The 16,805-nt window shown below is 47.4% G+C and overlaps 1 protein-coding gene across 1 annotated transcript in view; it reads left to right on the top strand.

Annotated features, from left to right (window-relative positions):
• The first annotated feature begins 11,968 nt into the window (after positions 1–11,968).
• The window catches only part of MLPH (melanophilin), a 101,944-nt gene continuing 97,107 nt past the window's right edge, over positions 11,969–16,805 (top strand). The window contains exon 1 of the mRNA XM_075317515.1: positions 11,969–12,029. The gene's annotated coding sequence lies outside the window, so the exon portion shown is untranslated. The remainder of the gene's footprint in view (positions 12,030–16,805) is intronic.

Here is a 16,805-nt window from a genome sequence, read left to right as displayed (position 1 = left end):
GTGCGCTCCATGTTCCCCCGGTGCTGGCTCTGTCCCCTGTGCTCCCATGTTCCCCCGCGCGCTCCATGTTGCCCCGTGCGCTCCATGTTCCCCCGGTGCTGGCTCTGTCCCCCACACCTTGGCACAGCCGCACACCGCTTAAAAATAAAAAAAACAACTCACCTTGCAACACCCGCGCCATCGCTGCGTCCTCAGTTCAGTTCCCGCGCGGCCACAAGACACCGGCACCGCCTACTGACGCTCCTCCGTCTCCTAGGCAACAGGCCTGCGGCCCAGGAGAGGAGGCGTGTCAGAAGGAGCAGAGATGTCCTCTGCTAAACACCAATTTGCACTGTCGGCGCGACCACACCGATAGTGTAAATTGGTGCAGTGTGGCAACAGCGCGCGTGCCAACAAAAAGGGCTCTGCGTGCCCAGTCTGGCACGCGTGCCATAGGTTCACCATCACTGGTCTACGTGATTCGATCGAGTTTTGTATTCATCGGTCTAGAACGGGTCAATTCAGGTGAAGTAGAAGGGTTAGTTTGTGGGCATTGTCTGGTAGACTGCTTTCAAAGGGATTTAGCATTGGGGTCGACCGTTCAGGCCCCTTGCTTAAGCATATGGATGGATCCTTTGTCTAGGTATCAGTTTGTGTCAGTCTTTCAGAAATGCCTGGAGAGGCTAGGATTGGAGGTGGATAAGTAGATCGGTCCACTCTTTCCGTATTGGGGCCACGACAGAGGCTGATAGATGGGGTCTCCCAGCCGAGACAGTGCAGTGGATAGGCAGGTGGGAGTCTATATGGTACAAACCGTATGTTTGCCCCCATTTGGTATAGAAAAGCGAGGCGGTAGACCTTGCGGGCCGAAAGGGGTGGGTGGTCAGTTGTTATGAGGGAAAGCAACGTTGCTGAGGGGTTATTGTGAGATTTATAGGTTTTGATTGTCAGTATTTGGTTGTTTACCCCTCCCACTTATTGTTTTCTTTCATAGGAGGTATGCCCCTGGTTTGGATTTTTGATCACTCGTTTGTTTATTGGGGGCACTTAGAGCTGAGGTGCAGAGAAATGGTCGGCAGATGGGTTGGTCGAGATACGAGGTAATTGTGCGGTGGATTGGGGTGCAAGGCATGCGCTGGCGACAGGTGTCAGCCGATTTTCACCGTTTTGCACGGTTGGATCGTTCCCCCGATGTGCTGGTGTTGCATGTGGGAGAAAATGATTTGGGTATGCGTCCTTGCTGGCAATTGATTAGTGACATACGGCACGACTTGCTGCACCTCTGGTTAATTTTCCTGAATCTGAAGGTAGTTTGGACTGATATCGTGCCCAAGAAGAGTTGGAGAGGGACCGAGTCATTGGATTGACAAGATGGGAATAACGGTCAACAGGGCGGTTGGGAATTTCGTGGCTAGGAATGGAGGACTCGTGGTTCGACACAGGGACTTAAGTGGGCTTTACACACAACGACATCACTAACGAGATGACGTTGGGGTCACGGAATTTGTGACGCACATCCGGCCTCGTTAGCGACGTCGTTGCGTGTGAAACGCAGGAACGACCTTTAACACTCAAAATTACTTACGTAATCGTTGATCGTTGACCGGTCGTTCCTTTCCCGATTATCGTTGCTGTTGCAGGACGCAGGTTGTTCGTCGTTCCTGTGGCAGCACACATCGCTATGTGTGACACTGCAGGAACGAGGAACAACACCATACCTGCGTCCGTCCGCAATGAGGAAGGAAGGAGGTGGGCGGGATGTTCGGCCCGCTCATCTCTGTCCCTCCACTTCTATTGGGCGGCCGCTTAGTGACGCCGCACGAACCGCCCCCTTAGAAAGGAGGCGGTTCACCGGCAACAGCGACGTCGCTAGGCAGGTAAGTATGTGTGACGGGTGTTAGCAATGTTGTGCGCCACAGGCAGCGATTTGCCCGTGGCGCACAACCGACCGGGGCGGGTGTTTTTACCAGCAACATCGCTAGCGATTTCGCTGTGTGTAAAGCCCGCTTTAGAGTCAGGTGAGGGAAATTTTTGGCGAACAGACGGTGTGCAATTGATGGCAGTAGGCATTGATTTGTAGGTCTTGAGCATTCAGGAGGGAGTTCAGCGTGCACTAGGTTTGGTGGGGTGACTCGCATTATGAGGTGTCAGGTAATGCTCGTGGTGGCGATGGTGAGGGGGTGGTTCTTGGAGTTGGTGGAAATGTTTTGGTGGGGGGTGGTACATAGGATGGATGATGACCACCCCCCTCCCCGATTATTTTGGACCAGTAATTGCCTGGCGGACTTGGGGGCTCTCCTGGGTGGGGTCCCCTGAGAGTCAGTTAGGGATAAGGTATTCCGGCAACATAAGCGCCCCCTAGAAAAAAAAGGTTGGATGGTTTCTAAGTAATATTTGGTTGTCCGTCAGGTGTTTGGGGATCCAAGAACCTCCCTTGTGTGTAAATAGCTTTTTATTATTATTGTAATGTTTGTTAATAAAAGGGCCGATGTGGCCAATTTATCCAAAAGTGGTGTTATGTTTTCATTAAGGGAATGGGGAGCGGGAGTTGAAAGGGTTAGGGCGCTCTCACACATCCGGCTCTTCGCCGGTTTGCCGGTTCCTGCGCACACCAGTACAGTGTATACAGTACAGTGGCTGCGCGACAAGCTCCGGTCACATGCTGTCATGTGACCGGAGCATGTGACCCCGATGTTACAGCGCTGCCACTGTACTGTATCATACTGTACTGGCGTGCGCCGGAACCGGCAAACCGGCGAAGAGACGGATGTGTGAGAGCGCCCTTAGAGGTTAGAGGGACTGCAGTAGGGCAGTCATGAAGTTTATTCTCTCTGTACCCTTCTTGGTTCCTTTTTTGGTCAAGAGAGGTTCCCTTTCCATTACCCTGATTGTTAGAGCCTCATGGCTAGGATGATCTCTGCCAGTGAGTTTGTCGTATGATTTGGAATGATCCTTTTAATCAAACTGATTAAGTTCTCAAAACAATCAAACAGATAAACCTTATAAAAAAAAAAAAAAAAAAAGTTTATGTATGTTTGTTATCTAGTTCTACCACTAGATGGCACAAATACTTTGTAGAGATTCACAGTCTCCTATTTGTGGTTCATTTTACTGTAACCAGTTTGTTTTACTTCCTTGTTTACTCAGTGGGAAATTTGAGAAGGAATGAAAACTATGGATCAACACAATGCAGGATAATAATTACTTCTTTCATAAAGAGATAATGTTCATTAGCACTTGTTGTATTATTATTTACTATTATGTTTTATCAAACATTTGCTGCCTTTATCGTTATCTATCCTAAAGGGAACCAGAGAGGTCAAAATTTTCTAAGTAAATGCAGATCAGGCTTGGGGGATATAAATTATAATTAGTATCTGGATCATGTCAGTGTAATAAGTATCACTCAGTGGTGAAATTAGAAAGCAACATTCTAATCCCTCTTTGCCCTGCTCCGTTCCAGTTATCAGGGTACGACACAGCACTGAGAAGTCACAGTAAGGGTATGTGCTCACGATCATGACACACTGCGTTCTGGACACGGCGGGTCCTGACCTGTGGGGCTGCGAGTCTCTGCAGGAGAACGCAGGAGACCGCGGCTGCTCGTACCCATGACCAGGGTTCAAGTGCACTGTGGTCTCTCACTTGTGTTCTCCCTACGGAGGACGCATGCGAATCCGCAGCAAACAATTGACATGTTGCACCGCAGGTCAGTGTTTGCTGCGGAAAAAACAAGTACGCGCCCATGGGGTCTTGGGGTATTTATTCGTCACCAGGCCGGTTTGGGGGTTTTGCGTTGTCACAGTGTCCTGGCCCGGTTCCGCGATCCCGTGGTGTCAACCAAATGAAGGGGGGGATGATGAAGATGGGAGTAGTTGTCTTTTGTGACACCACTTGTTTTATGCAGCCTAAAGGGGAGCCGTCGCTACGCATGGTCACTCTCTGCTGGGGCAGATGGTGACGCAGCTCAGATGTTGCAGCTCTCCACAGGCAGAGCTAGGCCCCAGGACGGATGTTGGGAGTCGTTGTCCACCCCAGTGTGGGATGCACGAGGCGCGGGAAGGATTAGACAACACAGCAGTTGCAGTTTAAGGTGTTTACTTACTGAGTTGCTCCTGCCATTGGACTACCAGACTTTGCTGTGATGGGCTCCAGATGATCCCGGATAGTTCGGGAGCCGGTACCAGTGGGATACTTCGTGAGTCTTTCCTCCCTGCGCGCGCTGTTGTGTGAGTCCCTGCGACTTGGAGCTACACAGGGACCCGAGTCCTGGGGGTTGTTATGTTCCCGTATAGCAGGCAGCGCGTGTCCATTGATGGGCCGCCCTATGGTAACGGCTCCTGGCTCTATATGCTGCTTTGCCCCGGGCGCTGTTGTGGGCCAGAGGACTTGAAATCCTCCGCCCGGCGGATTCTGCTGGCAAACCGGGAAGTGCCCACCAGCCTAGGGCTCCGCACCCTGAGATGTGCACCGGTCCTGAGGGAGCTATTTTCTCTCCCCTCAGCGACCGTGTTCTCCTGTGTCTCACTTTGTTCCCAGTGGTGTCTCGACTCTCTAGAGTGTGTATGTGGCACCTACTCCCCTGATCAGTTGCTCCGCCCATTCGAGCCCCAGAGCTAGTGGCTGGGAGGCCCCAGATGATATGGTGACCATCCTAAATGACCCTACCCTAACCCTGTCCCGGTGAGAGGGCAACTGGCTTATCTGTGGTTGTGGATGTTGTAAACCGGTACCGACCTCCTCCTTACCCGGGATGAATACCGTACCTCTGGTGAGATACAGTACCGTGTGGTGACTGACGCCTCAGGGGCGCCACATTAGCACAGTGGGCACAGGATTTCTAGAAATCCCGTCCACTGTGCTTGTACTGTACAACGCAGCATTTTGGACGCTGCTGAGGAATGCTGCATCTAAAACGCTGTAAACACTGATCGTGGGCACGCACCCTAAGGGTATGTGCTCACGCTGCAGAAAGTTTCTGCCCCAAATATGCACTATATGGCTGAAAAAATGCAGCAAAAATGCATGCTTTTTTTAGGGAATTCAATGGCTGGAAGGGCCAAAAAAAGCAGGAAAAAACGGACCAACAATTGACCTGCTGCTTCTTATTTCTGCACCAAAAACTGCAAGATAAAAGAAACAACATGCACAGCGTTTTTTGATTTCTCATAACTTTGCTAGGAGAAGAAGAGACATGCAGATTTGGACAATAAACTGCATCAAAAACTGCACCTGACGTTAGGCTGTGTGCGCACGTTGTTGCAGATTTGGTGCAGTTTATCTTGCACTTCGTTGCCCAAATCTGCATGTCTCTCCTTCTCCAGCAAAGTCAATGAGAAATCTGAAATTCTTTTTTCCTTGTAGTTTTGGGTGCAGAAAAAACTGCAGCATGTCAATTGTTGGTCCGTTTTTTTCCTGCCTTTTTTAGCCCTTCCAAGCATTGATTTAACAAAAAAGTGCTCTTTTTTTGGTGCATTTTTCTGCCAAAAGGTGCGGTTTTTTGTTGCAGCATGCGCTTATACCCTAAAGGGTGCTTTACACGCTGCGACATCTCTAACAATATATCATCGGGGTCACGGTGGTTGTGATGCACATCCGGCGCCGTTAGCGACATCGCAGCGTGTGACAGCTAGGACCGACGAGAAACTGAGCGGAAAAAACGGCAAAAATCGTTGATCGTTGCCATGTCGCTCCTTTTCCAAATGTCGTTGCTGTTGCATGCCGCTGGTTGTTCCTCGTTCCTGCGGCATCACACAACGCTGTGTGTGACACCGCAGGAACGACGACCATCTCCGTACCTGCGTCCACCGGCAATGAGGAAGGAAGGAGGTGGGTGGCATGTTCCGGCCGCTCATCTCCGCCCCTCCTCTGCTATTGGGCGGCTGCTTAGTGATGCCGCTGTGACGTCGCTGTGACGCCGAACGCACCTCCCCCTTGAAGGAGGGATTGTTTGGCAGTCACAGCGATGTCGCTGACCAGGTATGTGCTTATGACGCTGCCGTAGCGGCAGCGGCGAAAAAAACGGATAAGTTGCATAAGTTTTTCCATGCGGCCCGTCCGTTTTTTGACGGATCCGGTTTGATACTGAGCACGCGCAGTTCAAAAAACTGCATCTGGCGGCCGGATGCGTTTTTTTGTCGCAGGATGCCGCATCCAGCGTTCATAGGCTTGCATTGTAAATCGCGCCGAATCCGGCGCGATGCTGTTATTCGCCGCAGGCAAAAAACGTTGTATGCAACATTTCGTCCGGCCACCGCATCAGCTAAATATACTGCATCCGGCAAAAAAATGGACGCAATGCAAGGCCATCCGGCACAATCCGGCGCTAATGCAAGTCTATGAGGAAAAAACACATCCGGCGGCAAAAAAAACGAATGCGTTTTTTCTGCAAAGCGCTGGATTGTGCCTCATTGGCCTTATTCTCCAATCATGCCCACTGTCCTGCTGATTGATGTCCAGGTGACCTGTGAATGTGCAGAATGAGACATCTATCTGCAGAGCAATAGGCATGATTGGAGAATAAGGGCTGCTTCTCACTTGCGAGTTTCTCGCAGTAGTGCAATGCGAGAAAAACTCGCATTGGAATCGGACACATGTTAGTGAATGATTCAGCTTGCATTTGCGATTTTTTTTTTCTCAGTCCAAATCGCAGCATGCTGCTTTTTTGCGAGTTTCTACTGCGCGTCTCTCCAATGCAAGTCTATGGGAGCGTGTAAAAAAATCGAATGTCACGGGTTGGCACTCACACCATCCTAGTGACATCCGATTTTCTAAATACATTTCTCGCATGTTTCCTAAAACACTGGAAACGAGTGATGTCTCACAATGTCTGTCAATCTCTATTCTCTGTTAGTCTCTCCCTCTCGGTCTCTATTCTCTCTCTGTCGGTCGCTCACTATCCCTGTCCCTCACTCTCTGTCCATGTCGGTCTATCCCTCTCCCCCCTCTCTCATACTCACCGATCACCAGCGCGGCGCTGCACAGCGTTCACACTGCTCCGGCGGCTTCTCCTCTTTTGAAAAAGCCGGCCGCTCATTATTCAATCTCGTATTCCCTGCTTTACCCGCCCGCCGGCACTTATGATTGGTTGCAGTCAGACATGCCCCCACGCTGAGTGACAGGTGCCTCACTGCAATCAATCACAGCAGCTGGTGGGCGTGTCTATGCTGTGCAGTAAAATAAATAAATAATTAAAAAAAACGGCGTGCGGTCCCCCCCCAAATTTAATACCAGCCAGATAAAGTCATACGGCTGAAGACAGGTATTCTCAGGATGGGGAGCTCCACGTTATGGGGAGCCCCCCAGCCTAACAATATCAGCCAGCAGCCGCCCAGAATGGCCGCTTCTATTAGATGCGACTGTTCTAGGACTGTACCCGGCTCTTCCCGATTTGCCCTGGTGCGTTGGCAATCGGGGTAATAAGGAGTTAATGGCAGCCCATAGCTGCCACTAAATCCTAGATTAATCATTGCAGGCGTCTATGAGACACCCCCAATGATTAATCTGTAAATTAAAGTTAGTAAACACACACAGTGAAAAAATCCTTTATTTGAAATAATAAACAATAACAAAGACCCTCGTTCACCACTTTATTAAGTACGCAAAAAACCCATCCTTGTCCAACGTAATCCACGGAGGTCCATCTCTGTTACATGAAGGTGACATGAGCTGCAGAATACCGCCGCTCCTGTCAGCTCCATGCAGCAACTGAGGTGAGTATCGCGATCAGCTGATGTCAGTCAGGTAACTCATGGCCACCGCTGGATCCTCCAACAGTGACAGCAAGTCTCCCGAGTGACAGCAATGAAGTCACAGGTGAGTTGCGGTCATGGGGGGATGATACAGCTAGCCGCGGGTAACCTGAGTGACAGCAGCACTAATCGCGCTGCTCAATTCAGTCACTCAGGAGATTAGCGGTCACCAGTGAGTCCTTCGCAGGTGACCACTAATCAGGACGCGACACAGACAGAGCCGCATTATGACAATGAAGTCGGGTGAGGTTCACCTGAGTTCATTCTGATCGTGCGGCTCTGTCTGTGTCTGCTGTCATCTGCCATTCAGCTCTGCTACATGGCTGTCTGTGGCTGCTGTCAGCGGCCATGTAGCAGAGCTGAATAGCAGATGACAGCTGCTGAGAAAAAAAAGGATCACACATGGATCACACACGCATTGCACATGCACTGCAATCACGAGAAAAATCTCAGGATCGCAGTGCAGTTGCATTGCACACTGACCTAACGTGAACTAAAATCAGCCGAGTTTTTTTTTCAGTTAACTCGGACTGATTTTACTCGCATAGATGTGTTTCCAGCCTAACTAACTTTTCAGAAATATCAAAAAACTGACCCGCACATCCAACAAATGTGAACAGGTGCTAACTGAAAAAACATAGTAACTATAAATGCAAACAGTTGCACACTGAAAAAAGCCAAAAATGTACTAGGAAAAATATGGCACTACATTACTGCAAAAGAGAGATATTTAGTTTATGTATTGGCCAATGCATGTAAGCCCGGAAACCAAACGGCAAGGTATATCTCTGTAATCCGGGAACTTAACTTAAATGCCACTATCTAGGTTAAAAACATCCATATTTGGGAAAAATGCCACTATTTGGACTGCAAACCTCCATCTATGGGCAGCTAGGCTCCTGATATAATGGTTATGAACAGCCAGGTCTTAGGGCGGAGTGCTCAGTCAGAAAGAGACACACTAGAAATATCAAAAAACTGACCCGCACATCCAACAAATGTGAACAGGTGCTAACTGAAAAAACATAGTAACTATAAATGCAAACAGTTGGATGTTTTTAACCTAGATAGTGGCATTTAAGTTAGGTTCCCGGAATACAGAGATATACCTTGCCGTTGGTTTCCGGGCTTACATGCATTGGCCAATACATAAACTAAATATATCTCTTTTGCAGTAATGCAGTGCCATATTTTTCCTAGTACATTTTTGGCTTTTTTCAGTGTACAACTGTTTGCATTTAACTAACTTTTCAGTGCTGTGTCCTGCCCTGTTGACTGGAATAGATCAGTTTTTGTTATACATTCATGTGTAGAACCCAGGGATATGGGGTGCTCGGTTCTGGGCAGTGTCTCTATTGGGAGTGTCACGGTGGTGGCCGTTCCCGGTTTCGTGCTTTGGGCCCTTTTTGTATTGGGGGATATTTACAGGGGATTTGTGAATAAAGTTATTTGTGACGCCACTTGTGGTGATGCGGCTAAGTATAGGGAACCGCCGCTGCAAGTTTTACTGGGGCTGATGGATGTGCAGCTCCACAAGTAGGGTATTACCCCAGTAGGTGTATGGTGCAATAGACGTCGGAAGGTGTCAAGACATGTATTCAGTGCAACTGGTTTACTCACTTTTCAGGTGTTAACTGGTTGCCCAAGGCCGGCTGGTTTCGCCTCTAGGTCCCCTTTGTCCCAGTGCCAGTCTGGTTCTCTGGTACCTTCTTCCCCTGCACCTGTCTCTGGTAAATGAGTCCCCGTGGTATGGAACACTGGGGTTCCCCGGTTTGTGGTTTGTCCACCTCTGTCCGCCTGATGGTAGCATGAACCCTGCGTGATTGGAGTCTCTGGTCCAGTCCTCGACTCTCTTTGCTACTGAGTCTTCAGATTTTTTAGAGTCAGCAAGGTCCTTGAGGGTCCCCTTTGCTGTGCAGGTGTTAACAGGTTGTCTTGAAGCTCTTTCCTGTCCTAGGATCCTGTACTTCGTCGGTGCGTAGTTCCGGGAGTACTCCACCGTACTCCACCAGCAACTACCTCTCCTCGGTAGCAGGTCACCGTCAACCCGAGTCAGGACGTTGTTCAGTCACACCTTCCACTTCCACTGTCAACTCTAGACTAAGGGGCACTTTGCACAGTACGACATCGCAGGTGCGATGTCGGTGGGGTCAAATTGAAAGTGACGCACATCCGGCGTCGCTGGCGATATCGTGTGTAAAGCCTTTATGATACGATTAACGAGCATAAAATCGTCGTAATCGTATCATCGGTGTAGCGTCGGTCAATTCCATAATTTGGAAATGACCGATGTTACGATGTTGTTCCTTGTTCCAGAAGCAGCACACATCGCTGTGTGTGAAGCCGCAGGAGCGAGGAACATCTCCTACCTGCATCCTGCGGCTCACGCCAGCTATGCGGAAGGAAGAAGGTGGGCGGGATGTTTACGTCCCGCTCATCTCCGCCCCTCCGCTGCTATCGGCCGCCTGCCATGTGACGTTGCAGTGATGCCGCACAACCCACCCCCTTAATAAGGAGGCGGGTCGTCGGCCAGAGCGATGTCGCAGGGCAGGTGAGTGCATGTGAAGCTGCCGTAGCGATAATATTCGCTACGGCAGCTGTCACTAGATATCGCAGCTGCTACGGGGGCGGGGACTATCGCGCTCGGCATCGGCTTGCGATGTCGTAGTGTGCAAAGTGCGCCTTAGACTGACTTCCTACGTTCCAGACTACTCTCCACAGTTTGCCCCTCCCACCTGGTCAACTAGTGGACTGGAGTGGCTCCACCTCTAGGCGGCCATCCATGGGTACCATTGTATGGGGGATTGTCGGGGAAAACTGGGATTACCTGGGTTTTTTGTGGTACCGGCACTGGGGTTCTGGGTACCTAAGGGAGTAGGCCCTGCATCCTGGTTGGGATGCAGAACCTTGTAGCACCCTGAGGTGTTCAGGGGCGCTACACATGCATTTATTTTTTTTTCTATAGCGGATCCTATGGTAAAATGCATGAATAAAACCTTTATACTTTACAAATGCTGTGTTTGGGGGAAAAAAAGAAAAAAGATGAAAAAGTTGAACTTCAGTTTTGATTGACAGTTATGATTGATATTTTTCATTGATTGATGGATAGACGGTGGTTAGCCTTGTACAGGAACGGGCGCAGACAGAAGACGCCCCTGTGAAAGAACAATCTAAGGGCCCTTTGTAGTCCAATAATTCATCATAATGCACAATTCCACCTGTTTTGCAGGTGATAGTAGTCCCTTTAACTCCTGGGCATTTGCACAGGTTGCCACAATTGTACATTCACCCCTGGTCTTGCAGCGCTGGGGTCCGGGGTTCAAATCCCACCAAGGACAATATCTGCAAGGATTTTGTATGTTCTCCTTGTGTTTCCATGGGTTTCCTCCAGGTACTTCGGTTTGCTGCATGATGTGTCCTCACCCTGATGAGACTGCCCACGCCATTAAACACCCTTTTCCAAACACAAAGAAAGGACAAAAACAGAAATTCAAAATAGCTTTATTGGAGAGAATCAAAACTTAAAACCACTTTCATCTTTTAACACCACCATCTTTGGAAGGGTAAAGTTTTCCACCGGAAGTGCTGGGGTTATGCCGCCGGACTCCCGACACGTTACCCATAGCCGATCTTCCGCCATCCGCTGCGACTTTCAACAACACCATTAAACACAACACCAACCAATAACATAAAGGGGAGGGAGGGTGGGCAGCTCTCGATCTCCGATCAAAGAGGCCGGAAACGCCTCGGGCACAGCTATATATACCCCCGGGAAGGGGGGGGGAGGACAGAAGCACATCCGGATCCGGGAGGTCCTAAGAAAGAGGTGAACGTGACACAATAGGGGAGGAAAAATGAAATCTGGAGATTAACCCTTTCCCGTGCGTTAGGAAAAGAAGGCAACAACTGCCACAACCGGGCTGGCCAGTCAGGGACTCCCCGGCAGATAAAGCCGGGCCCCCTCAATATTATTCTTAATTTATATACTATACGCTGTACACCGATGAGCACCATATAAATCACAAAGTCCATTCTACGTGTAATACTATGTAGTAATAAAGAATCCAATTGAGCTGTGTGTGTTTCTTCTGTACATCCATTGATTGTGCTGATGTAAGTGCCCACACTGTGCCCTGCCCTACACTCATGTGATAAGGGCACTGCAGCCTTTGGCTATGGGAGGTGACAGTAGGAGGGCAGCAGTATGTGACAGGGAACGCCTGCCCTCCCCTCACAAATACACAATCTGGTTTTACAGAGAACCCAAGCTGAGACATTCCAGCTGCAGCCTGTGACCAGGTAACGGCCCCTATAGCTCCTCCTGTCGCTTATATACTCATTTATTTTCAGATATCATATACCTGAATCATATGTCTGATGCTTTACTGAAATGTGTCTTATTTTCACTTGCCGGGTGTGTTACTATTGTCAGAATAGGAGGAATAATAACTTTTAACAAGTCAGACCATACAGCAGGCAGAGATACGGAATAAGATGCATTGATTTTATCTCTTAAAGGGGACTTAATTATTAAAAGTTGTATAAATTTGGTTCTGATATTTGGTATCTCCATTCGTTGTTTCTTCGCAGAAGTGTCACTTCATTGTAATTTGTCATTATATTAGTTATGGAAATGTAGGAATGGCGCAGATATATCTCCACTGGAAGCAGAGACGGTGATATAAGGCTGTGTGCGCACAATGAGCTTTTGGTGCGTTTTTTTACACTGCTTATTTTTGCTAAGTCAAAAACACAGCCTCTTACCGTACAGTTCCAGCAAAATGGATGGGATTGTATAGAAATATCAAGGCATCTGTGTTTCTTTTCTACTAAGCATAAATTGACCTAATGTTCATGTTTCAAACCCGCAGCATGTCAATTTCTTTTGTGGGTCCGCTGTTTTGTGTGCAGATTTTCCCTATAGATTTGCTCAAATGCGATTTTAGTGCATTTCCGCTGTGGAAACAGATAACAAAACGCATGTAATCCACACATAAGTATATCAATAAAGTATCGTCAAAGCCAAATACCAGTACGGATCAAAAACAAAGCAGTTTATTTAAGATATAACACACCAAAGAGACAAAAAATGAAGTGTTAAAAACGCATGTAAAAAAAAACTCACACAAAAATATATGTAAAAACCGCAAGTAACCTAATTCACATAATAGGTGCAGAAATTCCGCAACAGCAAAAAGTCTCCAAAAGCTCATCATGGGAACGTAGCCTAAAGAGGTTATACAGTTTTATGCCATTTCATGTTGTCCACCTAGGCATCACCACTAAATCCAGTGATTACCTGCAGCCGTGATGTGTAGCAGATGTGATCCCAACGCTGCCGTCCTGTTAACAGGGACCAGTCGGGAAAAGCTGAGAAAAGGAGCTAGAGCGTAAGGAGCTTAAAGAGAACTTGCACCAGGTATAAAGTGACTTTCTATTGCTCTTATTTTATTCCTGCTACCTGTTTGAGTATTCCGTTTTCTGCCTTTTTTATAAATCTGCCATATGGATCCAGTGATATGGCCGCTGTATTTAGTGTTCCTAGTATTCTAATCTTGTGGTCTTTACCAAGGGGATGTTGCTCACAGGTTTCTCTTTGTCTTTAGGCTGTGAGCACTGCCTATTTGATAAAAAACTATAAAGTTTAGTATATTGGGTAGACTAAATAAAAAGGCATATATCACTAGATTTTTTCAGATAAAAAAAAATGAATAGAATACTTAGGAGAGCAGCGGGAATAATATAAGGCCCAAAACTGGCCACTTTTCACCAGGTGACAGGTCTTCTTAGGCTACGTACCCACGATCTGGACATGCGGCGCCCTGGACGCAGCATGTCCTCTCCTGTGGGGCCTCGAGTGTTGTCCGCAGGTGACTGCACCGACCCATGCCCACGATCAAGGTTCGGGCCACTGCAGTTTTTCTCTCTGTTCTCCCTGCAGAGAACACTAGCGGCTCCACAGCAATAAATTGATATGCTTTGGCTCGGGAAGCCGCACCGCAGGTTAGTTTACGCTGTGGGCAAAACAAGCACAGTGGGCATGGGAATTCTATAAATTCCATCCACTGTGCTTGTACTGTCTAACCCAGCGTTTTGGACGTGGCGATAACACGCTGCGTCCAAAACGCTGTGAACCCTGATCGTGGGCATGTAGCCTTACAGTAGGTAAGTACTTATACGTAATGAACTGGACAATCCCTTTTAAAATCAGTTTACTACTGTCTATTAGATCACCTGCACACGTTGAGTATTTGGTGAGTTTTTTACCTCAGTATTTCTAAGCCAAAATCAGTAGTGGGTGAAAAATACAGATGTGGTGCCCTTGTTTCCATTATACTTTTACTCTGATTGTTCCACTCCTTGTTTTGGCTACAAATACTGAGGTAAAAAACTGACAAACTGCTGAATTTGTTTACGTGGCCTTAGGCCGCATGAAAGGGACTGTGTTAATTGATATGATGGCTCACAGTAAACTCTCATGCACACATTGAGTATTTGGTGAGTTTTTTACCTCAGTATTTGTAGCCAAAACCAGGAGTGGAACAATCAGAGGAAAAGTATAATAGAAACACGGGCACCACTTCTGTATTTATCACCCACTCCTGGTTTTGGCTACAAATACTGAGGTAAAAAAACTCACCAAATTTCAACGTGTTCACGTAGCCTTAGACCTCATGCTGACTTCAGGTTTTTCACATAGGAGAAAAACAGACCACGCTTCATCAGGTTTTCTTTATTGCTGAGAGAAAAATATAAAAAGTTTCTCCACCTTCTCCTATCATTTAGTTATAAACAGAGCACACAGATTGTGTCCGACAGGCTTTCTATATTTTCACGGACCCATGGACTTTCATTGATGAGTTTGATTCAATACTCGGATCAATATAGGACATGTCTCTGCAATTTTGCTCAGACCACTCAGTCCGCCACAAATCACTGACATGTGAACAGCACCACATGGATATCACTTGAAAAACTTGTGTGTGAACGAGGTGCAAGAATAGAAATCCAATGCCATATGGACCATCCAAGAGCCATCCGTTTTTTATGGATATATTACCATTCTGTAGCAGAAAACGCTCTAAATGGTCCTGTAAATGAATAATAGCTGCTGAGAAAAAAACTGGATTACATACGGACAGTACACGGATAAAAGTGAGGAAAAAAATCATCCTACTTTTCTGGATGAAAATGGGGCTAATTTGTATACTCTAGTGTGAGCATCCCCTAAATATTGCCCTCACAATAACTCTCTACCTATGTGCAAAAAAATATGCAGCTTTAATATTGGGAAACCACATGTAATATAAATGAAGCCTTTTCATGTTTTCTTGAGATCCCACCACATCACAAAATTTGAATTAAGAAAGCATAAGACAAAAAGCGCACTTGTCTTCTCGAGTATTTTTTCATTTTAGTTTTAAAATAAAAACAAAAATAAAGCAATTTAGCTAAATTATGGTGGCCACTGAAGCTTAACGGACAGATTACATACTATTAGTAGATTTAAGATCCACATAGGTATCCTCAAAGCTACCTTTTCACCTCATATTCAGTAGTTTTACATTGTATTGATCAGCAGTGGTTTTGCCCCTATTGATAAAACACTCATTCTAAGGATAGACCATTAGTATTTAAGGCCCCCTGTATGTATTAGGCTAGTGTTGGCTGCACCCACCCATACCAATGGGTTTGTCCTACAGTCTGTGTTTGGGGGCACCGGTAAACTGATTTTCAGGGTGGATGTCGATTGGGCATGTTCGATTTCTAACCTTGAGCATCCTCGATTTCTATAGCTTTGCTCTCCCTGAGATAAGCCACCGGCAGAATTGTAAGTCGGGGCTTTCTCATCGAGAAGAGAACAGTGCTTCATCAAACGAGTGCTCCTATTTATGGAAAAGATTGTCAAGATGGCTGTGCACTAAATGATTGTCCAGCAGCCATCTAATGTGTATGGAAGTCTTACAGAGGTTCACCACTATTTTAACATTGATGGCCTATCCTTAGGATAGATAATTATGTCTGAAAAGAAGGAAAAGAACCAGGCACTCAAATACTATTCAATCCATTTTGTTGCTTTATACAACTCTTGAATGTTTCACTCGGGATGGAGCTGAAACATTTAAAAGGTGAATAAAGCAACAAAATGGACTTAATATATTTGAGTTCCGGGTTCTTTTTCTTCTTTCCTGGACGGCTTTCCACGTGCACTGATGTTTGAAGGTGGAGTGCCGCTTACCTGTTGGATCTTACTGTCAATGTCTAATAGGCTGGGGTCCGACACCCGGCACCCCCACTAATTAGTAGTGGCCGCAGGCGGACGGAAATGCTCAGCTCCAGAGCTGCTAAGTCTTGTGATAGCAGCCACGACTGAGTACTACACATCTACCTCCTATTGATTTGAATGGGAGGTGGATGTGCAGTACTCGGCCGCTATCATTAGATGCAGCGGCTCTGTAACTGAGAATTTCCGGCCACCTGTTACCACTGCCTTAGGCCTCTGTCACACGTTCGTGCCTCCGGTACGTGTATGGACAGTTTCCTCACGTACCGGAGACACGGGCACACGTTGACATATGTTTTCCTATAGTTTGGGGCACACGTAAGTATTTTTGCACGGAACGTGTGTCCGTTTCGTACTTATGTGTGCCCTTGTGCTCCATACGCCGACATGTCCGTTTTTCTCCGGCATTACGGGTGTCACACGGAACGCAAACATGTCACATGTAACACACACGAACCACACGGATGTGTTCCGTGTGACACGCACCGGAGAAAGACATGTGTCTTTTAAAAAAGAAACAAACCTTTACTCACCTTCTCCAGCCCTCCTGTCTCTGCCACTGCTGTCACTTGCTGCCGACCGCCGCTCATTATGCTCATTTAATATTCACTTCACTGCGGCCGTAAGCAGCAGCAGCGGGGAGTCTGCAGGACCAGAGACCAAAGATCAGCACCATGGACAGCGACGCCAGGGACAGGTGAGCAGAAAGTTCCCGTTCTCCGTGTGTTATCACGGATAACACACGGAGAACACACATGTGCTATACACACAGCACACCGAGGACAATCTGC

This window comes from Anomaloglossus baeobatrachus, chromosome 7, assembly GCF_048569485.1.
Source record: "Anomaloglossus baeobatrachus isolate aAnoBae1 chromosome 7, aAnoBae1.hap1, whole genome shotgun sequence".
Lineage (NCBI taxonomy): Eukaryota > Metazoa > Chordata > Amphibia > Anura > Aromobatidae > Anomaloglossus > Anomaloglossus baeobatrachus.
The sequence above is the reverse complement of the archived record's forward strand: the minus strand, read 5'-3'. Positions and strand labels throughout refer to the sequence as shown.